General features: G+C 36.5%; 1 long non-coding RNA gene across 5 annotated transcripts in view; it reads left to right on the forward strand.

The window, feature by feature from the left end:
- The window catches only part of LOC107317182 (uncharacterized), a 60903-nt gene that overhangs the window by 17218 nt on the left and 19253 nt on the right, over window positions 1–24432 (forward strand). For 4 of the 5 annotated variants that reach the window (XR_014932627.1, XR_014932630.1, XR_001556766.3 and 1 more), the window contains exon 2: window positions 12984–13097. This is a non-coding gene — a long non-coding RNA (uncharacterized LOC107317182). Of the gene's footprint in view, window positions 1–12983; window positions 13098–16572; window positions 16745–24432 lie in introns of all 5 variants that reach the window. The other variant, XR_014932628.1, reaches the window with a different exon arrangement.

Below are 24432 nucleotides of genomic sequence, written 5' to 3' on the forward strand. Positions count from 1 at the left end.
ACGTGACTAAGATATTTGTGCACAGCAGACATGTGAAATCTTAGTCTCTCCCCCTTGATAATACAATCTTGTTTTCCCCAGATACATGGCAAGCTGCCAATTAGGGAAGTACAAACATGCTGCAACGTGAAGGAAAATAAGTAGATACGTCTGTATGTATAACTACAAGTGAGAGTATTGTCTGGTGCAGCTGGAGTGAAAAACATTCCAAAAAAGCTAATTACAATTCCAGCCTTTATTATTATTATAAGCGGAAGCCTTTGTGAGCTAGAGTTACATTCTTCACTACATCTTATTACTTGTATTTAAGTTTTACTTTGTTTTTCTACTTCCCCAATTCAAAACCTTAAAAATAAAATTGTGTCGAAGACATTAAAACAAAAGAAAAAAAAAAATAACAAGGCAGTTTATCAAACCATAGAACAAAGAAAAGAATTCTCTTCATTCTTTCTGTTGTCTCTATGGAACAACCTTTTAGTCCTATGGAGAACAACTTCAATGTAGACATCAGGGTTACACTGAAATATCTACAGAAGAAAACCTATTAGTATTGATTGAAACATTTTTATAAACCTCATTTCCTCCTCCTTAAGGAAGGAAAGAGCAGCTTACTGGGGAAGCCAGTGGGCAACCCACGCTCCTGTTACAGATTCAGAGTGGTGTAAGATGAGAAACTCCTTCTGTTCATTCCCTGACTGCTGCACAGTGGGAAGATGTATTAAGCTTGCTTCCTCATATTCATTTCAATGTAAAACAAAGGAAATTGAGAACATTTCAGAAACTGCAATACAGTAACAAAGAAATCTAGGCAACTCTATATGGTTTATCATAGACATACGGCCATATAACAATCTTAAATCTTGCTGTATTAATCTGATCAGAATACTGATGATAATATAGAAAATTATCAAAACTGAAAATGTCTGTATGTTCTCTCTTTGTCTCCTTTCCATCTAGGTGTTGAAAATATCTTTGTCATATACATCACTAAATTTCTTGAGCTTACTAAAATAAAAATACAACCAGAATTATATTTTATTCATCCTTCTGTCTAGTTCAAAATGAGACACTTAGCATAACTAAATTTTTGAGGCTCTGTAAATCTCTTCATGACTGTGCTACATGCTCTCCTCAAGAAAAGCTTGGCATCTTCTTGTGCCACACTGCTCAACATAAGCTGCTTTCCTCTAATACATAGATCACTTTTGTACAGGAGCATTGCCATTTTTCATTTGCAAGAGCAACTATATGAAGTGATAGAGCTTTCAGAAATGGAAAAATGTGCCCTACTTTTAACTTAACAGAAAGTGGCATTTCATCTTCTAGCCTTGCCAGTGCACTTGTTAGTAATGTGATGTAATGTGTCATGTAGGTTGAAGAGAAGTTGTTTGCCTCAAGGATCAAGTGCCACTTCTCACCAGAAACGTAAAAAGATTCCACTTCATGTTTGACTTTAATTCACAAGTAGTGCTGCCTTTGAATATCAACTTTTTGTCAAGCTGGAAAATAGCGGTTCATGAAGTTGCACTTCAAAAGAAGTTGCACCATTTTTATGAAAACTCCTTTGGAAAATATTTCTAAGGATTAAAAGGACATTTTCCCTCAAAAACAGATATACTGACTCCAAAATAGCTCTTTCCCAATTCAGTAGTAAATCAACAGTTTAGACAGATCTCTTCATTCTTAACTTTCCCTGAAATTTAACATGGAACAGAACAAGTTTTGAACTGTAGAAGTTTTGTGGGGTGGAAAAAATGAGCTTTCTGCTTACCTGTGGTCATAAAAATATTTATCAGTTTCCCAGTTAAAAAATAGCCATGAATGGTATACAGTGATTCATTTCTGTATATGAAGAATTCATATAAGTTGGGAAACGAGCATTCAGAGGCCATGTGTATATTCAACATACAGAGCCATGTTACTTCCTCTCAATTTCATGCCGGCACAAAAATGTGGCCTCCCATTAAGTTATTAAGTGTTTAATCTAATGGATCAGAAGTAACTCAAAGTTGCTTTTAACAAAATTTTCAAACATAATGGATAATTAACAGACATGAACAATTTGTGGAAAAATCTTGCAAGATATTTTGTGTAGAATAATACCTAATGCATAATTTTTAGTAAAAAGCTGTTGGTCCATTATGAACATGTGCAAATACTTATGCCAACTTTTCAAATTAAAGATCCAGTAAAACCAATTAACAATAACAGAATAATGCCTAACAAGTCTTTCAGATTACACAGTTATCTATAATAATAAAGCCAGCACATCCCAATCCACACCCACCTCATATTTTATACGTAAAGAGAATTGCAATTGTTAAAGGGGTATGCAAATTTAGTCAGGAGAGAGAAAGAATTAATTTTGGGATATTTAATAGAGCTTTAGCAGGAGAGGAAAAGAAATGAGAGTCAGCTCTGTGTTTAAAACAATGCTGCTGCTACCAGAAGATTTTGCCCTCACAAAAGAAGTGACATGTGGAGCAAACTAGACAAGATAAAGAGCTAAAGTATTTGACAAAGGATACTCAATAACCTGTTCCTAAGTTTTTGAAGCCTTGATCATTACAGTTAAGAAGGCTCAAAGGAGGCTACTGTTGTTGAAAACTATCTTCAACAATTACAGAAAATATAGTATGCTGCCCTGTCCCAAGCCATGAAAATATGTTGTTTGGATGTCAGCTAGCTCAGTGGATTTCTCATGGTGGAAAACACAAAGCTTCTTCTGAATTAGGTAGAACAGCCTCGTCACCACTGATACCTTCACCTTCCAGTTTAGATCTCTTGTAAGAAAGACAAGTACACACTTGAAATAATCTTTCATAATCTTTACTTTCTGTGAAGACTCATCTATTTGAGGTGTGAAATGAACATACTATTCCAAATAAGTACAGATCCCATATGGACATTTTGACCTATCTTAAAATTTAAGACAGTTTCCATAAAAGAAATTCCTCACTGTCAATTGTGTAATGGATTTGCTTCCATTGATCTCTGACACTAGCAAATACCTCAGAAGATTAAGGAATACTGGTTATTAGAATGCTATATAAATATATATATACACATACATATATATATATATATATATATATTGCCCAACAAAACATATAGCTATTTCTTCACAAAGACAAAAACATTTCAAATTGGAAAAATTACCATGTTTGAAAAGAGAACTATACAAACACTCAAATACATATTCTTCTGCAGCATGCAAGTCAATGACATGGCAGCGTGCTTGGACGTGGTAGGTGAAGATTAAAAAGTTACTTCTGGGCACAAATATAATTTGTGGCATGTCACATCAACATTAGACATCTCTAGAGTGAAATATAAAAAATAATATGCTCCCTACTTCTTACATAAGTCAGATCATTCTTGAAATTTAGATTGTCAATAGGTATAGATTTCCTTTTATGGCACTGAATAGTTTCTATATAATTTAAAGCAAAATGATCTGTATAAAAGATATATAGGTTTAAGGAAAGTGCTATAAAGCATCATTGAAATCAAATAAGAACAGAAACACAGGGCTGGATTCAGTTAGCTAAGAAATCCAGATATATGTTTTGTACAGAAGGCTGCAAATGCTAAGAGCCAGAGTGCTCTTCTACAATGCTACATCTCAGTAGGTCCTGTGATGTGCAGTGTTTTCACTAGAAACAGATTTAAAAGATGGGTGGTTTGTTTTTTTTGTTTGTTTGTTTTTTGTTTTTTTAGTTAATCAAGTTATAAATGAACTGTTAAGACCTCATCAGTGAGCCAACATGTCATTACAGTAGGCTACAGTACCTGCAGCACTGGTAATGTTTGCCAGGGCATGAGCTGTTATGTCACCATTATCAGAGCAACTCGTGGAGGAGGAACAGGGCCAGAGTCCAAACTCTTTCAGCCAACTATGATTCACTGTAGGTCTGCAGTACATTTTTGGTTTGTTTATTTTGGTAGAGTTTTTTGGTTTGGGGTTGGTTTTTTTGTTTTTTGGTTGTTTTTTTTTTGTTTGCTGACTCTAACCTTCCTGCAGGTGAAATGCAGATTACCATTCTGGAAGCAAAAAAAGGTGAACAAAAATCACTGAAAAAAGTATTTCAGGTTCTAACTTAAAGACATGTTTCATGAGCATGGTGATGTCTACATATGCTAAATTAATTAGCAGTTAAAAGCATTCAATGCAACACTGCCTAGAAGCAGGACACACAGCATACAACAAAATACTGCTTGACATACTGATTTACTAAATGAAACTCATGAAACAGGTTCGGCTGTATCAGCTCCTGGTGCTGTGCTAACCATACTCAAGGAAAACACAGAGCTTAGAAAAAAGTGTGAAGTTTGAAGTTTTCTTATTTAATAAAACTCACATCCTGCATCATAAATGAAGATGTCTACTACACCAGCATCAAGTATAGAAGCTAATGAAGGATGAACACTTGCAAGAAAGCAAACCAAACAAACAAAAAAAAACCAACACAAAACCAAAACTAACTATTTCCTGAAGAGAATAGAACTTTCTGTAAGAAAGAAATAAAGCAGTAGAAAAGGCAAGTATTCCTGATCTTTATTTTGTCTCCTTAGATGCCTTGGTGTTAAAGAAAACAAAAACAAAACAAATCACTTATTAGCTGGTCATATTGTATTTGGTTTACCAATGTGAAATAACATTTCTGGAAAGGAGCATGGTAGTTATAAAAACTTAAAAGTCTTATCTTCTTAGAGAAGATTAAATCTAACAAAAGCCCAGTTTCATCGTTGCACATTCCCATCTTGTGGCTTTTCCAAAAATAGTTTTTTGATCATATCATCAAAAACGTTGCTTTCATGAGTTGGGGCTCAAATAGTTAAACCAAGAAATAATAATTTGAGAACGTATTCCCTTAATCACCTGATGCCTAAGGAAAAAATGCATCTTACTATTCTTTATCATTCCTTCCTCTGATTGACAGCAATGCAGACCATTTTGAATCTCAAACAGTTAAAACACAATTCAGAAGAAAATTTGCTTCTAATCTGTATGTTAAGCAGAAGTCTCCACTTCCAAATCAGCATTTGGAGTATGCTTGAATGAGAAGTACTGGTTTTGTTTGTCTATTTCATTTACCATTTTTTTCCACCCTCTCTCGACCTCTTAGCCAGTGCTACGTCTTCCAGGGTAGAGAGCACAGCAAGAACTCCTGGGGCATTGCCCTTCCTAATAGTTCCCTTCTAGTATGTAAGGCAGAGGGAAAGGTTTCAGAAGAGTGGAAGAGCCAAGAACTGACCAACAGTAGTGATGATAAAAATAAAATCATTTACGTGAGTCCACCTGTATGCATCTACTTTCACAGTAGTTCTACAGCATTCTCGTCTATATAAATATTATTTTATTTAAAAGGAGGATTCATGAGAAAGAAACAAGTGGGGCTACCCAGTTTCTGCAAACTAAAAAATTTAGTGAAACAGTTCCCATCCTAATAAGGAGATACTTAAGAATAAACCATAGAAGTGCTTAAAAATGGTCTGGGATGCGATTAGAAACTAAGATTCTGGGTTGAGCGTGAATGTATTTTCCTTTGCTTTTATTCTAGTTGCTTTTTTTCATTTCTTTGTTTTTTAAATAGAGATTTTGCCACCATATATACCACCACCAGGTCAAATAAAATTATCTTACCCTTCAGTAAATAAGACAAAGGAAAATACTTAAAAAGGCTGGAGAAGGAACACATCAGGTCAGATCACACACATAAAGAATATACGCCAAGTTCTTTAAAATCTTAAATGACAAAAAGAAATATTGTGTTCAAAGTTGTGATATAATCAGAATACTTACAGCTATTTTAAACCCTTCTACTTTAACCAAGTGGGCTTCGGGTAATATCCTATTTTAAAAAAGAGCTGCCTTCATCCTTTTAGGAAAAGAGTACTATAGCATCAGATTGTATTTACAGCATCATATACAATAAACAGGAAATCTATAGAGCAGCCTGGAAACTGCCAGTTCTCTGGAGAGTTTCACTTGGAAACCACATATCTATGAGTTTAAGATAACAGAATTCTACTACCAATATCCGGTCCTGTTACAATTGTATTTTTTCATATCATCTCTTACAGCAGGCCTATACCATGAACTTATTTTTACACTACCCTACAATCTAGTATATTTGTTAATATCTATGAAATAGACACTTGATCAGTCTGCATATATTTGTGCCCTAAGCAGCAGTGCTTTGTCACTGAACTGTGCTATCATCTTAAGATTCAAATATTTGAACAGACAGTGGTACATCACCTTTCATTCTAAAAGAATCATCCTGCACATCAAAGTTCCCTCCTTAGGCATGCAAAAGCCATATCCAAAGCTGAATGCAAGTACTGCGCTCAATGTAAAAATGTTCTTCGTGATGTACAATTGAAGATACGCAAGTTACTTACTAGAAAGGTTTCTATATTATTTTCTCTGTAATTATAGAAACTTTAAGCTTGTGTCAATTACGTGCAGCATGAAAACATCTTATTTTTGAAGGTCCAAAAATTACATAAATTTGCACTATTTTCTTCAAAGTTTTTCTTGGCAATATAATTTTCCTTGTTGTAAAGAAGTCTCTTGTCTACAAAAAAAAAGATAATAATAATCCCTCAGGATCTGGAACTGCACTAAGTGTTACAGCTCTGGAAAACAAGCAAACAAACAAGCAAACAAACAAATGAAAAAATACCAGAGTGAAACAAACCCCAGAGGTTAACATAGCAGTTTATAATTGTACCTTAAGTATACAAGCGTACTCTGAAAATGAATTCAATCACTGCTTTTTGTTTTGTTTTTTCCTTATGATATTAGTCATTTGAGACATTCACATGTACTAAGAAGCCAAGTACTTGAGTCAAGTAGTACCACAAACCCTAAGCAGTCTCATGAAAAGCTGTAAGTCTAACTGGATATAGGCATGTGTGATTCAGGATGACAGAACTCATCACTCAGCATTTAACAGGACGGAAATGTATTTTGACAATATCAGAAGTCCAGTTGCAAACTACGGAATTATATGTTTTCAAAGTCAAATGGAAAAAGTGTATACTTAAAATTCAGAATTTCCACTCAGATTTTAATTTAATTTTTTAATTTAATTTAATCAGTCTCTAAACAGAGTATCTGCAGTAAATATTTTAAATTGACGAAGCAGAGGAAGCAGCCATGTAAATATTTCAACTTATTTTTGGATATAGTCTGTTGTTTTCAATAGTATTAACTACAGTCAGTGGAAAAAAATAAACAAAATTATAGGATCCAGTGTTAGGGTATCCTCTTTGAATTTACTGAATTCCTTCCAAAATGTCTTATGGAAGGAGTATTTAGTATTCATTGCCATGCTCCTGTACAGCAATGGCTGGTTTATCTTATAAAATGTACAGAAAAGGAAAAACATTAGCTCTACAAACAGGCTTATTTGGGTCTACCTCGTCATTTTTAGTGTATGAGCTGTTGGGCTCATATACAGAGCCTAAGATACATACTACAGAGAGAAAAAATAATCCCAGTAGTTAAGCTGAAGTAGGAATTCACTTACTAGAGAGTCTAAAAAAAAGTCAGTGAAATAAATTGCCTCTTCTTCCCTTTTCAAGGTCAGCCTTAAGATGCCATGCAGACTGTATTACACAATTGTATCACGTTGTGGACATGAGGAACAATTAACCCTTAATTCAACAAGCTCAGACTAAAGGGATAGCATAAACACGGTGTTAAGATGGACTTCCCACTGCCCCTGAATATTGCCATTTACTTATCACTGCTCCTCTTGGAAAACACATTCCCCTCTTCCCCACTAAGCAACCCCAAAATCAAAGCCAGTCATAAGCATGGCAGGCAAAGCTATGTGCAGCTGCCAAAATGACCTTAACAGTTCAGTGAGATAACAGAGAGGAACTGGAAGGGGAATGGGAAGAGGGAAGGGTCTCAAACCACTTTCTGAAAAGGTGTATCTGAAGAGAAATACGGTCTTTAAAAAATTTAAATAATAATAATAATAATAATTTAAAATTAACTTTTCCTTATGTTTCCTTTCTTTCCTTATCTTCCTAAAATACATATATACAATTTGTTCCCGGAAATGTCTGAAATGCCTTCTGGTAGCTTTTAAATAAACATGAAAACTTCCTTCAAAGAGCTGCAAATAATGACAGAGGGAAGCATTTCTGGACTATTGTACAAATGTATTCAAAGGTCAGGAATCACTCTCAATAATTAAAATGCATTATTGTGCTTTTTGCACCTCTGGTTTGCTATCACATTACTAAATTAGGCTTAGGCATAGCTCTCGGACTTCCACAGTGATCTTTCCCTCTAATACTAACAGACCTCAGCTGCCTTTCTCAGCTAGGAGCTAATGCTTCTGGATCCATGTTACCATTTCTGTTTCATTTGTCAGCAAAGCCTTATTTACTCGCTTCCTGTTATTAATTATGGGAAATGGGATCTCTTCAAGCTGTAGGAGAGGCTCTTTTAACTGCTGTCTAGACTTTTCAAGACAAAATATTGATGAGCCCTTTAATGTCTGTGCAGAGACACAAGCTGAGCAAAAAAAAAAAACAACGTTGCCTCTAACAGCTTAAGACTCCTTATCACACATTCACACAAAAAATCCTTTAAATCACTTGGGCTCACATTCTCATTGTTAGTCACTGAAGTAAGGTTTTCTTTCATAGTCGGATACTTGCTTCATCTGTCACACTGATTAATTAACAGCTCACAGTATGAGTCCTGAGCTTAAATAGCCTACTGGAATGAGGAGAGATCAACATTTATATTCCGTAAAAATCTCAGGAGGAAAAAAACCCTAAATATCAAGGAACTTGTCTTCCAATAATAAAAAGAAAAAAAAAAAAATCAACAAATTTCTTGTTTGGTTATGTTACACACCGTGATGAAGGTTCACGGGCTATGAAGGAAAACTCCAGTGGAAGATTGGGACAAAAGTTAGAGAAAAATTATTTTTAAAAATGCTGCTGGTTGGAAAGAACCTGGTCTTGAACAGCACTGAAATCATTTCTTCAGTACAAAAGAAAGCCAGTTTATCAGCACAGTGAACAAGCCTGTAAGCATGGTAACGCTGCCTGTACATACATAGGGAGAAGGCACGCAATTTGGCAAAAAGAAAATTGTCCAGATCTTTAAACCTATGGCTGTATTAAGCTGAAACATTTGTAGTTTCTCCCCTCACGCACACCTTCCTCAAACCGTTATGGTCTGGCAATTATTTCAAGAGTTTAACTTTCAACAACTACAAGCTGTCCCCCTTTTCTAAGCCCCTCCAGTACTGCTGAGTGGACAAAAAATTACAGATGCAAGAAAAGCTGACAAATGACTGCGAGGCCCCTCCTCTCCAGTGCCTCGACAGCCGAAGCTCCTGCCAAAACATGCCTGAAAGCCAGCGAGGAGACAAAGACACAAAGATTCCATTTTCTTGGGTAAAGGAGTTTTCACCTAGAACTACCAGAGAGAAGAATATGAATAGACGCACATTGGCACACGTATCATTCCAAAAACAGTGCAGGAATGTGTGTTTCAAGAAAAAAATGAACTAGAATTCATTATTCAGTAAGCTGAAATTCTGTTTAAGACACAGCTCTTTTTTAAACTGCAGAATGCCACGAGGGAGGGAGAGGGGAAGCTTCCATAAAGCTGAAAAATCATTTTCAGTTGTGGAGGACTTTCAGTTTAATGAGATCCAAGCTAAGACGTCACTGCGGTTCCTCTAAATCATCTCTTGATAAAGTTGTAGTACACATGCAACCGAAATAAAGTAAACGCAGCTTTTTTAGCTCAAATCTGTTTGGATGTGTTTACTATTAAAAGATTCTTCTCCCCAGGGTGTCATTAATAAAGTTGCAATGAGTTTAAAACCCTGGCACCTAAGCACTTCCAAGTTTGCAAGCTTTTAATCATAACTTTACTACTTCTGGCTCGTTCTGCTATCGTGACTGGCACTCATCACTGAGCTGGAACTGCTTCTGTGAGCAGAGATCAGCAGCAATGGGAACAGAGACAAGCTGAGCAGAGAGAAAACGAAAGAACGTGACTCCTCTCTGAAACGAGTCAGGAAGTTGGGAAAGAGTGCAACTGAGGGTGGGAAAACTTCAAGTAGAACCACTCAACTTTCTCATTAATTTAAAAATGAAAAGGATGTTTATAGTAATTGCATGTAAGATTAAATCTATCAATTATTTCAAGTGTGGTCCCAATCCATTAAGATTCAGCGGCAAAACCAGCTCCTATTAAAGATAATATGAACTCCCACCAGACTGGTAATTTGCACAGTGGAGGTGTAAAATGGAGGCTTCATCACTAGTAAGTTTTACAGAATGCACACAGATCTGATAATTACTGTTCATCAACATGTAGCATGCCTACAAATCTCTGCTTAAAGCAGCCCTTCTTTTATGTGAGGTTTCTTCTACATAGATGGTATCAGAGGCACCCAGATTGAACTAAGGTCTTCCATCAGAAACGTTTATGCAGTATAAATAAAAACCAAACCATTACATAACGCAAAGTCTAAGACTGTGATTAATGCCTTGCATTGACAGGTTTACCAGAATACAACTGCTGCAACTCCTTTACCAGATGTGCTATGCAGCTGTGCTGCCCCCAGCCACAGGTCAATCCTGCTCCTGCATCCAGGTCATTGCAGAAAGCCCTGTAGGCAGCAAGTCCAACTCTCTTCCCTCTGCTTACCCTCACTTCCCCTTCCTTCAAGCAGTGCTGCTTCTTCTGATCACCCAGGCCACAGAGATGTGGCACAGTTGTCACTTAGTACGAATGCTGCCCCACAGACCTTGCTGTTCCCTTCTGTCCACTCCTAAAGACTGTTCTGCTGATAGGCTTTATGAAAGAAAGGGCTGATAATCATCACACTACCTAATCAAATCAACCGAAGGTATCAATGCTGATCATTATAGTCATACATGGTTTCAAGTAAATCAGGAGTAATAAGAGAAAGCGAAGATTATTAGCCCTTTTCTCCTTATTCCAGCTGAAGTGAATAGTGAACACAAGAGTACTTTGAGCATTACATATTCTATTATAAATTTTCTACTTATTTTTTTTTATTAAACTCCTTCACATTCCTTTGCTGATTCCAGTATCTTTCCACTTGCTAAGTCCAGGCTTTTATTATTATTTTTAAGTCTCCCTAGCTAGACAACATCTACATGCTTTTGTTCTTTCTTCACCGTATACCATCCAGCCATCACTGATCTCTTCATCCCACGTTCCTACAAAATTTACTCATCTGCTCAGACAAAATGCCAGCATCTCTACCCTCTATCTCTTAGGTCTCCATCCTCCACCAGATCCAGTACCTTTCTGCTTCTCATCCATGTTATCCAATTTTCCCTGACAAGAAATCCACTCTTGTGGCTAGCAGCATTTATTTCCATGCTTGCCTCCTCAAACAGGTACCTTCCTCTTCATCTCAAGAGAAGAGGCTTAGAAATAGCTATCATGACCCCTAGCATCCTACTAGATCCACTCAAATCTCCAGCAAAGCCTGCAAATTTGAACCTGGTATAAGTCAGGGAGCTGGCAGACTGAAACCAGTGCCCAGCAGGCTGCCTTGATCCTTTCCCATATCCATACATCAGATACCAGCTACTACAAGTGTTTGGGTAGGGGTAGTTACTGTATTTTGTGTTTGCATAGTTTCTAGTACAAAGGGATTCTAATGTTGATACACTGCAGAGATGTGAAAGCCTTTAGTGACTCTGTGTCTAGGCAATAGGTGACAAAGGGTTTCAGAAAGGAGACTGTCCTTTAGTGGCTTTTGTACAATGTACAATATACCTCCAACATAAAATTTATTATCATAATGGGCATTCTGTAATTAAAGCACACCCTGAGAAATGAAGTAGCTTTTTTTTTTTTGTTGTTTCTTCCACCCCCATGTTCCACAAATGTCAGATTTTTAAACTCTCCAAATAGTTTTCAACTTTGCGTGTTTCTGAACTGATTTTAACATAGATGATATAGCTACACTCAAGATGGACTTGAAATTCTCAGAACATCTTCCATGCAACTTCATGAAGGTTTAATACTACAAACAACTCTTCATCAGCATATGAGTTCAATTAAAGTATTTTCAGACTATAAACTCTTCAAAAATGGGATTCTTAGATCATTGAGAAGTATAGATTTGGAAATATTTCCTTTTCAATTTAATACATGATACTTCATACATGACTCATTTACATGAGTCCAATTTAATAAGCAAGCGGCTGTAACAAAACCTTGAATATTTGTTCCTTAAACTTTGCATTTTGAAAACATGCCAAATGCCAAGAAATGGAAGGCTTTGAGAATCCCATCATCCAATTCACAGCACTTGAAGGACAGGGGAAAATTAATTGCATTGCAGAGTGAGGATGTAACAAAACTTAGAGCTATTGAAAAATAAGTTTTTTGAAGGTTTCATCACGCTTGGCGCTTAGTACCAAAAAAGGTCAGACTATTTCCTAAACCTGTTTTTCTGAGTATTTAAGTAGGATTTACTTATGTAAGATAGGAAATGAAACATAAGCTCTGTTATGGAAGAAGAGCTATGAACACAGGTTTATTATTTGAGTTTTCAAAGAATTCTTATTAACACCTGCAGCACTGAAAAACAGCCTACGCCTCATTTTGTTTGTTTTTGTCTTTGTGAATAGTCTCACAACAACAGCATGAAGCAAAATATCACAGAGCTACTTATTTGTGATATTAAAATCATTAAAAGTATAGGGTCCGCAGAAATATTTTTCAGTTGAATATTCTGAATAATCTCTTTCCATTCAGAGCAAAAACACGTAGCACAACATACTTCATTTCTCAAAAAAAAACCCAACAAAATAATTCGTATAATAATCTCTACAGCAGAGCTTGGTATTTTTCCTTGGGTAATGTAAAGAACAACTATCAGCCAATCTATTGAGAGTATTCTGAGCTATCACTCTAAATCTTTCCTTTCTCTGTTTTCTAGATAAATCATCAGTGATCTACAGACAAGCAAACGAAGTGAGCTGAGGGCAATTTAACTACCGCCTTCTGTGTCAGTTCCCCAGAAGTCAATGAGGCATACTGTCGGGTCTCCAAGGTACATCCCAGAGATTATTCAGTCATGTTGTACAATTAGCAAATGATTAGAACAAGCTGTTTTCCTCAATTATATTAAGATACTTGCAGCAGTGAGAGCTATTACACTTTATGGTAGACTATACCTTCCAGAATGATGTGCACTAGCACTTTGTAATGATTTGTCAACTCAGTCAATTGACCAGGCAGCACAGTGGTCTCAGGTACAAAGAAGAGACTGTTATGAAACTCCACCCATTGCACTTGAGTAAACCCAGTAATAACATCTGAGCTACTAAATTCACAGAAGTATTTAAACACTGGTTTTCATCATGGGCATTTTAGGTATTTCAAGACACACCCCTAAGCTTTTTGCAAAAAGAAATCAAAATAGTGCAGAGTCTGTATTAGTCAGATGGTTTCAAGTGTTTAAACTTAAAATGATGTCTTCTAGTATGCCACATGAAAATCTCAATTATAGAAATGATTATTCCAGGTATTACATGCTATTTTATGTCCCCAGCAGGATGTTTTTCATCTCGTCAGGAGTTTCCAAGGCTGTTTAGTGTTTCTATATATGCAAAACACACTTAAGGGCCCCCAAAAGATCTGCTAATTAAAAAAGCCTAGTAAAGCAGTCAGACAGACTGGAACTCAAGCATTATAGGTAAGAGGGAAGAAATGAAGGCTTAGAAGCTATAATTTCTCTTTCTGTGGTAGCAGCAAAAGCAGCTGTTATGGACTGAGCAAATTAAAGATGCGGCTGACAAAGCCAACAGTCTGGAAACAAGACGTTGCAAAAACATAACAGCAAGTCACATGCACCCCACTTTTAAAAGCCAAAAGTGCTGACCACTTCTTTTTCTCCCTCCCTCCCTGTTATCCTCGTCAGTCACAAATATCCTCCAGTTGGTATCCTTCCAACCCCTGCTCAACAGCTCTAATTTTCCACCCCCGTCTTGGGGAGTTAATAATTCCTGAGCCTTTGGACAAGTGCTCCATCATAGTGGGAGTTGTCAGCAAACAAGAAAAGACACTTCTAAGGGAAGAACAGGTGAAATAACAAGAGATACTGTCGTTCTGTGCATTTATTTTTGCATGAGTTGTTCATCAAAAATGGAAAGAATTCTTCTAGTGCTTTACAGTATTTATCATTGTTACAGGGCAGTTTCATCTGCTCAGTAAAATCAGTGTCTAGAAATAGAAAGTTCTCAAATTCATAATCAGAAAAATTACTTCCACTTTCTAGTCTGTTTACCCTCATTCTTTTTAAAAATCAGTTATAACTGATTGTGCTTTGAACTAATGTGGATCTACACTGTGGTGCTGTGAACCAAAATTTACTCTCCATTTATATTAGCATAAATCTGTGTACTATTTCAGAGCTCAGATTTTAGATAATGAATGAATAACCTGTGATCTATTTCCTCTATTTCTGTTTGGACTCAAAGTAAACTCATCGATTCTGATTTGCGGTTGATACATTTAAGTGCTGCCATTTCAACACTTGTCTAACAACATACTTCATTTTGCTGAATTGAAGCATTGCACTGGATTTGAGGCATACTGACAACTTATGCAAGCAAATTAGATGCCCCATTTCTTATTAGAAATGAGACAAATTTAACCTTCCAAGGTGGCATGGGGCCTTCTCCTGATGTCTTCTAATGAAAACAAATAGATTGTCATTTAGCATTTCCATACAAGTGAAAAAATATGAGAAAATAGCAAAACAATTCTGAAGGTTAAACATCATATTCAGTACATTTTTGTTTTTGTTCCCTCCCTATTGCAAGAGTGAGTATCAGATGAGGTACTTTGCATCGCCTCCCACACCATTTCCCTGCTTCATAAGCAGAAACCAGCTGTTAGTTTTTTCAAGTCTCGTGGTTAGTTGACATTTACCATTCGTTGATACTTCTCATCCTATCACAGCAAGGGAAAGAGCAAAAAATTTACTTTCAAGAGTGAAGATTAAATCTTTTCTAATGCTCCTGCAGTGGAGGGGCCTGCCACCAAGGTTTTGTTGAGTAAGGAGGAACAAAAAGATGAAGAACTGCACTGAAGCAGACAATTGGTTTTACAGTCAGTCTGCTGGACAACACTTAATTGCAACTCCTGATCAGCAGTACTGATATAACTTCCTTCTCAGCCCCAGTCACTGAGGAATGTAGTGTAGAACACCGATTACACTTCTGACTTGATAAACTTGGAAGTATTATATAGCAACTGCAATAAAAAACTAAAACTCCACTGTATATACCCATGATTCAGCAACTGATGTTAAAGGCAGCAGAAATGAAGAAAAGCTCACAAAAATGAGGAACACCTCACAGAAAACACAGCATTTCCAGAGCAAGGAAATCATTAAACCCAGCTAAAACCTATGCTGAAAAGGTATCACATCCTGCAAGCAACTGCACTGCAGCCTTTATGTCCAACTTAATTGTAAAACAGACACAGATACTGATCTAAGTTTTGCATTTCTGAAATTTGTCACAAAAAACAACAACAAAAAAACAGTTATGAATTTTAAATACATGAAGTTCATATACCAACATGCAGATACAATACAGCGGTGTCACAACTGCTATTTCAATAACAGCACGCATCCTCAAATCATTGTCAGGAAAATAGGTATTTTGAATTCACACTGAAAACACAGAGTTGGCTCTTATTAAAGGCAAGTTCATACACAAAAGAACCAGGAAATCAGAGAGCATCTATAATGAAGAAAATCAGGAATTTGAAACAAGTGACCTGTAGCCATTAACAGCCCACTAAAACCTTCAGTGGGAAATTAACCTCAGAAGTTAGTCAGCCAGCAATACTGTGTTTATTTAATGGTCTTTTACAGAGCAGAAATCCAGAGTATGTAGCCTTTTATCTGGTGATATTTACTAACGGAGCTTTAAAGAGGTAATATTAACAGGACTGCTGTAGATATGAGAAGGAACTCGGAACGTGCAATTATTGGATGGCTCCGAACTTTATCTGATCTGCTTCGGAGCCACAGAAGAAAACCATCCCAGACAGCTCAGTACAGAGAGTGTCAGAAAATAACATGCAGGATTTTTTCTAGGGCTAGGTCAGGACATTTGAAAACATGCATGACTAAGTATGATTTCTTTCCTTACATCAAAGCTCTCAGGGTTGAACGTCATGTAGTTAGTTATGAAGCTTATACTGGCTCAACATCTGCAGAACTCAGCAGTGCAGCTGTTCACTGCACATGTTAAACAAGCAAAACTAAAAGCTACAGAAACCAGCCAAACTAAAATTAGGGACCTGAAATGAGGAATTTCATATAGGCAACTGGAATAGAATGGGAAAACAACCTTTTCTCCAAGTCAGCAAGCTGAAAGCATTAAGAGAAAAGCATTTAGCCTCAAACCACACACAAGAGGTCTTGGAACATTACTTCCTTTTATTGTGTATTGCACTTAAGGGGCACTAAATTTGTCTAAACAGTATCCAAATCACTCTTTCAACTCCAGCCAACAAACATCTGAATGCCACAACAGCCTTTCAAGAGAAAGTTTCAGCGCTGTGAGGTGTTTAAAGGAAAACTGAAATGTTTCAAAGAGATCAAATATCCACTGGTGCTGCCTCCTTGCTCCCAACTTCTCGCTCCCTCAAATTAAAAATGGAAAGCATCATTTCTGGAAGGTAGGCAGAACCTATTTTTAAAAATAAAGGAACTAAAGAAAAGAAAAGCCCCAAACTTTTACTACTGTGGAAACCAATCTGGATTGACAGCTATATCTGTTTCTTTTTTGCAATGTGGTAATTCAGAAACGCACAATATTTCAGTAATAAATACCGAGTCAAAAAGCATTAATTACTAAAAATGAAGTACATCTTATAGGTACTTGTTTCCTCAGTGATGTAAGTAAGCTTTAAAAGAAATCCAGTGTGCAAAGTACATTATAAAAAAAATAAATCAATATCTTACTATGCATACTAAATCTTTTGAAAGATTTTACTGACTGCATTTAGAATTTGTACATCAAAAGAAACGCTGTAATAGCCTACAACAAAACCAAGGTTTTACAAGTTTTTGTATGAACTGAAGGGAGGGATTCAGACAGATTGATTTTTCTTCCACAAAGAGCCACTTTAGCTTTATTAACAGAATTCTCTCATTTAAGTGAGGTTTTTGTTGTTTGTTTTGCTTTTGTTTTTTTCAGCAGCACTGACACAACAAGATTAATTCTAGCTTTCTATGCACAAAAAGGGCAAAACATCAGGTACACATACAACTGCACAGACAACAAAATGCTTCTGTGCAAAGATCAGGGGATTCAATGCAAGAATTTTCCATTGCTCTGGCCACAATTAGCATCTTTCTGTCCGTATGTGTACAGTTAACACTTAATTGCAGAGAATAACTGCTACATCTTTACTATAGTCTATTTCTTTACAAGACAGCATAAACAAGGGATCTATGTGTTACTGTATTTCAGAGAGAGAAAGAGAGAGAAGTTTCAGCAAGTTTTTATTGTGTGTTATAAAGAGAGGTATGACCACATTATTTTTATCTGCCTTCGGGTAAGGAGTTCATAGCAAATGAAAGAGGAGGAGAAGTCTTAGGCAGCAGTTGTTTTTCTTTTTTTCTTGCAGATAGATAGTACCCTGATAGTTAAGACTTTCACAGAGTATTGAAAACCCAGGTTTCCAGGCCTTTCTCCAAAGCTAACAGGACTCGGACATTCCAGAGGCACACCAAAAGCACCAGGCTATCAACCATTCTGGGGCAGCAAGGGGTCTCTTTTTCCTCACAAAACAGGCCTTCCCAGAAAAATGCCTATTAGAAAAGGTTACTTCAAGACATCTTAGGTTTTCCCCACAAGAGGAAACATAGATTAAATTTTCAACCAGTTAGTCGCAGTTTTGTTTATGCCTGTAAACAAGAAGGAAAAACCTCTAGCTTAATAAGGGAAAAAAAACCAACCCTAACATTCTCTCTACAAAGTTCTAGTAATACCTTTAATCATGTTACAAGCTTAATGCATTACATGAATTTGTTCAATTAACACAGTTGGACTTTAAGATCAAACAGAGAAGAGAGAAGACTGATCCAACAGAAGTGTGTTATAAAAATACTGTTTAAGACGTGCCAAGTATTATTTTTGATGCTTGAACCCCAACAAGAGGCTTTGCCCCTGAGACGGTCGGTGTTTTGTCTTCCTTTTTGTTTTGTTTTTAAGCAGTAACATATCAGTTCTACTGCTTTGTTAAACACGCTCTAATTTCTTCTTATTTCTGTGCATAATAGTTCTTAGGACACACTCTCTTGCGATGGTAATAGTTGAGAACAAACTATTTTGCAGAAGATCACAAGCATCAGAAGATCACTGTGTGGCTGAAATACACACTGTGCAGACCTATCATGACAGTAGCATATAAAGTAGTACACAAAACACTGCAAGGCCTAGTATTCTTTCTGCTCTGAAGGGGGCTCATTTCAGGTAGTGTTAACCAACTCACTTTCTTTTCTGTTGAATGACTTCTCCTAGCACACTTAATTTTAATGCAGTTTACATTTTAAAGTTTCGGAAAAACAGCTGCAGCTATCTAAGTGCCATGTAAAATGCAGCTGTTCCACACACTGTGGGACAAAGGCAACCAGTTAGAGAGACCCCTATACCTTCCCTTCCTCACACAGCCAACTAAACTCCATTATAATTGGTGCAGTATGAAGAAACTAGAAGAGGGCTAATTGAGTTTAAAAGCTATACAGTTGCAGCCTCATTTAGGAAATGCCTCCAGGCTTTCTCAAACATTTAGTAATACAACCAGATCACAAATCAAAGCGAATATTCAACTCTACATACTCATAAGGCATTGAAAAAAAATAATCTTTTCTCCGTATTATTGAGCCCACACCATCTTCTCCAACAAAGCGCTTTGAGGAATCTGAGATTCATCTCATTTTCTTCTATCATGCAGGCTGAGCTGTATACTGTTGTCAGCAACCACAAATGTATGTTGCAATAATACATCGTCATTTGACATCAGGGCCCTATTTCACTACATCTAATTTACGTAACTATGCACACACACAGTATATATGTGATTTTCAGAGTAGGTAAGTTATGAAGATTAGAAGAAATGGCCACAGATAGCTCGGGAACAGAAAAACAGTCACTTGATTTCCAAAGGGATTGAAGCCTAAACCAGATTTCCTGTAACACACGGTGATTCCTGTATACTGGAAGATCATGCACAGCTGATGTGACATAGGGAGGAATTGATAAGACTGTGAATTTCAAAGGCTGAATTTGGTGAGAATAAATATGCAGCTGTTTCATCCTCCTGCTTTTATTTAAGATAGCAAGGCTAAAAACATTAGGGTTTTGTTTACACTGGACAGTTCTGATAGAGGAAGAGGCAGATGGAAATGCCACTAGCCCAGCTATTCTAAAACTTTCTTTGCTACATATTTTTAAAACAACACAGATCTGTACAGCTCCTGTAGAAAGGTAACACTCCCATTCACCTTTAAAGACAAAGTAAAGAGTAAATCTAAGGTTGGTATTATCAGCATGCAACTCCAACCTTTAAACTAGGCCCTTCAGGTGCTAATGGAGCATGGACTGCAATGCAAGCTATAAATTTAGTTCTCAGGTGATGAATTTGTTAGATTTCCTGTGATCATTAGTTATATTGAATTCAAGTTTTATTAAGCTTTTACTGCTCTGTAAGAATAGCCCCATGGAACAGGAAGAGAAATACCAGCACTAAACATCAAAAAATGCTTCCACAGGTGTTCTTTAATTCTCCTCCATATACACACTGAAATCTTGACTACAGTTAAAGAATCTAAATTGATGAATTTTATATGGTTTTATGAATTTATAATATGGTTTTGCCTGTTAGTTTTGTTACCTTATATGTTTATTTAGGTACTAGATAATTCAAGATGTCATTATTATATCCTCAAGCCTACGTGCCAAATGATGATTTCCTTGCTGTCCAACAGCTACAGCACCACACCACACAGCAAAACAGTAATTTGTGAAATTCATGATGGCAGCTGGGACTGCACTGCTACCTCAATAGGGGAACTGCACTCTCCTCAGAGTTTTAACTGTTTAAAGAACATACAAGCTTTACGTTGGTTTCCTGAAGAAACTTGAGTTCAAAACACTTAATAGAAAAAGGTTGTATCGTGTACTTGCATGACATGAAGACGTTGTGTATGTTCACTCTGAATTTTAAACTCAGTTGAGCATGGAGAATAGTTTCAGTTCATAAGTTGCTCAGAAGTTCCCTCTTAAATAGGAAATTAGCGCTATATGTAAAGCATTTATTTTTATCATATCTTTTACTTAAGTAGAGATGTTTCATTAACTCATACTCTGATCTTAAAGTTTGCAAAAATGTTAGCTATTACTTCTCTCAAGTTGCATTCATATTATTCTTCAGAGGGGTTTCGCAGCAATAACTGTAAGAAAATCTGTTCATTCCCGTCTGACTGAATTGTGCTGTATGACAGGGAAGTGGCTACTTGCAACCTTGATCCATACCAGCTAAGTACAGCCAGGTAACATTAAGTTCTTGCCATAATGGTTCTCATGCCCTCTCTAGCTTTTTCCAAAACCCATTACTTCTTAAAACCATCAGATAATTCTGCTCAGTCCATCCAATCATTATGAAGACCATTAAGATCAAGTATATGGACAAAGTTGATGCAAATATGCTGCAGTTTTTTCTTCACCATTTACTCTAAGTTTCCCCTCAGAACAAGTAGGAACTTCAATAGGTGATGATCACACCCATGAAATAAACACACCAGGCTTTTATCTCCATGTCTCCACACCTCACAAGTACCAGCACTTTGGTTTGTGAGAAGCTGTCACAATAATCCTAAGCTTCTTCACGTTCTTATTATTCTTACAGACACTTCCAGTAGACTGAAGGAGATTTCAGCAGAGGTGTTTACCTTCTAGGTAAATCCTAGTTTTCTGTGGCTTTCAGAAATAAAGGGAAGCCCCAGCCTACTAACCAAACTGTTACCAATACATGTGATAAGAAACCACCATTTTTCAAAAATCACAAGCAGAACTTTAGTACTCTGTCACTTCCAACAATACTTTCAGCATTTCACAAATACTGCATGTCAGCATGAGATACGTGATAAACCATGATATGATCTCCATGCACAGAGACACAAATCTGCAAACACAGTGTGGGAAGTTCAGCTCATGAAGTCAAACCTCTCATTATTGGAAATACTTGATTTGTCAGTAGTGGGCACACACTAGGCTGTTTTAATGACTATTAATAGACTTAATGATGAAATGCAACCATGCTCATCAGTAAGGTATTTCATCAGTAGTTTAGGTAGGAACGAAAAGTTTAAGAAATTTTATTTTACTGTTTGAGTTATTATTTCTGTTGCGTTATTAAAAAAAAAAATTGAACAACAAAGAAACCTAAGTACATTGGCAGGATAATGAAGGACAAAGCTAGCAATAAATATAAGAAGAGGAATTTGCACTACAGATGAGGTAATCCCAAATATGTATATTAAGTGGAAGAAGAGCTCCTTGAGAGTAGGCCTGCTGAGAAGGACCTTAAGGGTTCTGGCTGATGAAAACCTTAACATGAACCAGCAGCGTGCACTTGCAGCACAGAATACCATCAGAAGAGGGGTGGCCAGCAGGGCAAGGAATGTGATTGTCCCCCTCTGTTCTGCCTTCATGATGTCCTATGCGGCATCCTCAACACAGAAAAGATATGAAGTTGTTGGAGAGGGCAAAGAGGATAGCCATAAAGATGAGCAAAGGGCTGAAGCACCACCTATGAAGACAGGCTGAAGGAAGGAGGCTTGTTCAGTCTGGAAAAGTGAAGGCTACAGAAAGACCTCATAGCTGCCTTCCAATATTGAAAGTTCATAAACATAATTTCTAAATCAATGCAATAGTCTTATTTTCTTCACTTTTATTTACTTCTGTATAAAATAGATACATTTCATTATTTTTCTAACAGAGAAATACACATTGAATTTTAGGTATGGTTTTTTTGTTGGTTTTTTTTTTGTTTTGTTTTTTTAAGTGAGAAGAAAAGGGCATACATATGGGCATGTATTTACCATGCTTGGAATTGAAGCTTGTTTCAGAAAACAGTCTTTAAAAAAGAACAAAACAAAAAGAAAACCTACTTTCTAATGTCTTTAGCATATACCAAATATTACTATTTATGATTTATTCACAGAACTAAGTGGATTTTAAATTTGTTAGCCCTGTGTGAATATTTAAGAGTCCATGCACTTAGTCTAAATTGGAAACAGCTAACATACCTTGTATAATACCAGGCTTGTCTACAGTGAACCAGTCTAAACGAAAAAATGCAATTTACAAAGGCTTCATTCTTTTGTTTGCATTCTAGCAGTATAATAAAATAATGCGTCCTGCTAGAAATTGTGGAGTATTTAAAACAAGTTCCACTAACAGAGCATTTATTCGCTTCTGAAATACATACTTAAAAATGCTCCACAATTAACATATTGTATACATTTTGCAAGGTCCTCAAAGATCAAGGATTGTAACTGGAAAGACTCAGTCCAATCTGGCAAACAATTACAGCATACATTACACTAAGGTGCATTAAATGTCTGGCTGCTGTGAGGGTATGGAAACGTGCTTACTCACAATTGAGTCCAATAACCAAAACAAAGTCAGTTATAATTTAAAATGGAAGTTAAATAAGAGAAAAAAAGGAAAGGCAGGGGAAAGACAAGTCTAAAAGGCTGCAGACTTCACAATAGCAGAGTAGAAACAAACAGAATATTATAACTGGGATGAAGTCACAGGACTCGTGCAGCTCTGTTACAGCTCAGCACCAATAGCTTCTGGTGAAATTAGTTCTGTGTGCTACTTCAGTGGAAGTATAAAGAAGCACATTCAAAAGCCAACAGCACAAAGAAAACACAGTCATGACTATTCACAATAGAGAATTCTGTACTGAATGTGTGAACTGGACATGGGTTAGGCAAAATGCAAGCAGCCTCCCTTTGCCTGGGATTTTCATAGCGATGCAAGCCAAGCAATCTAAACAGGAATGTCTGTCTGTGTTAAGAGGAAGGGAAGAAATAAAACTTCACAGCAACAAAAACTGCTTTCCCCATGGAAAAATGGTAACTCGGGACAACATTTGGCACCACAAGTTCAAAGGGTTATTTTATCAGCATTCTAAGTACAGACCCAGAGATTTTACAGTATTCCTGTCTCCATGCTATTGCTTTTTGTGCCATTCACAGCATTTAAATTATAGACCCACTGCAGCCATGTAGTCAAAACAACACATCATCTGATGAGACACTATTATAATGTCAGTGTGCCTGTTTTAACTGTTCTTTCATATACTGTACTTCTCATCAATCACTCCCTTTCTCTGCCAAAAAAATGGATACAAGAGACGATTTTATCTTTAGACTCCACTGAAATTTTGTACTCAGACAACTGCAATACTTCATTCATCACATAATCTAGACTCCCATTTACACTCATGAAATTTTTAGAGGTACAAATAATACCAGGCTAGATGAAAAACCATTTGTGGAGAATTTAAACTGCAAATCTAGAGTATTTTTAGGGAGCCAGTTTAATTGAAGCACATTATGCTAACTTCTAAACTAAACGTCTGATCAAGTACTTTTAGTATGTGGTTTCAATTTATACTCCAGATCTACTGGAAGACCATTTTCTGGAGGCAAGTCTTGGCCTTTACACATGTATAGTTATTTGCTGCAAAAAATAGCGCAAGAGCACTATTTGACAGCATCTTGAAGAGGAATATATTCAATTTCTCAACTGTTCTGTGACAGAATTTGAGCTTTTCCTAAACGATCCTGAAAAGGTAAAATAGCTCATATGAAGTCATTAACAGAGCTGCATACTGAATCCAAATTTGGTCTTGTGTTTAAAGCTTTTTCTTTTTAAAAGCGAAAAGAAAGCTGTTTCAATGTCACAAAACATATATTTTGGGGGGGGTTCTGTTCCTTTAAGGTCTCCTGCTGGCAGCCCTCCAACAGCCAGCTCCATTCAACAGGAAACAGATTATTTAAGAATTTTCTGCATTTCATGTTTCCTATTTTCTGCAGTTCAACCTATGTTCTACGTATCAGCTCAAACATTCAAACCTCAAAGTTGTGCTTTAAAGTATTTACACTAAGAAATAAATAAAAAAGTTATTAAAGTGAAGCTGAACAATATTTTTATTGATATATTTCTAACGCCTTATGCAAATGGTTTTTTTTTTTTGCTTAATGAATGTACAATTTCAGCTGAGAGGAGCTGTGTATCAGGAATCAATTTTGTTTTGTTGTGTTTTGTTTTTTTTTGAACATG

The sequence above is a fragment of the Coturnix japonica genome, chromosome 11, assembly GCF_054131305.1.
Source record: "Coturnix japonica strain WE chromosome 11, WE-NBRP24, whole genome shotgun sequence".
In the NCBI taxonomy this organism is placed as follows: Eukaryota; Metazoa; Chordata; class Aves; order Galliformes; family Phasianidae; genus Coturnix; species Coturnix japonica.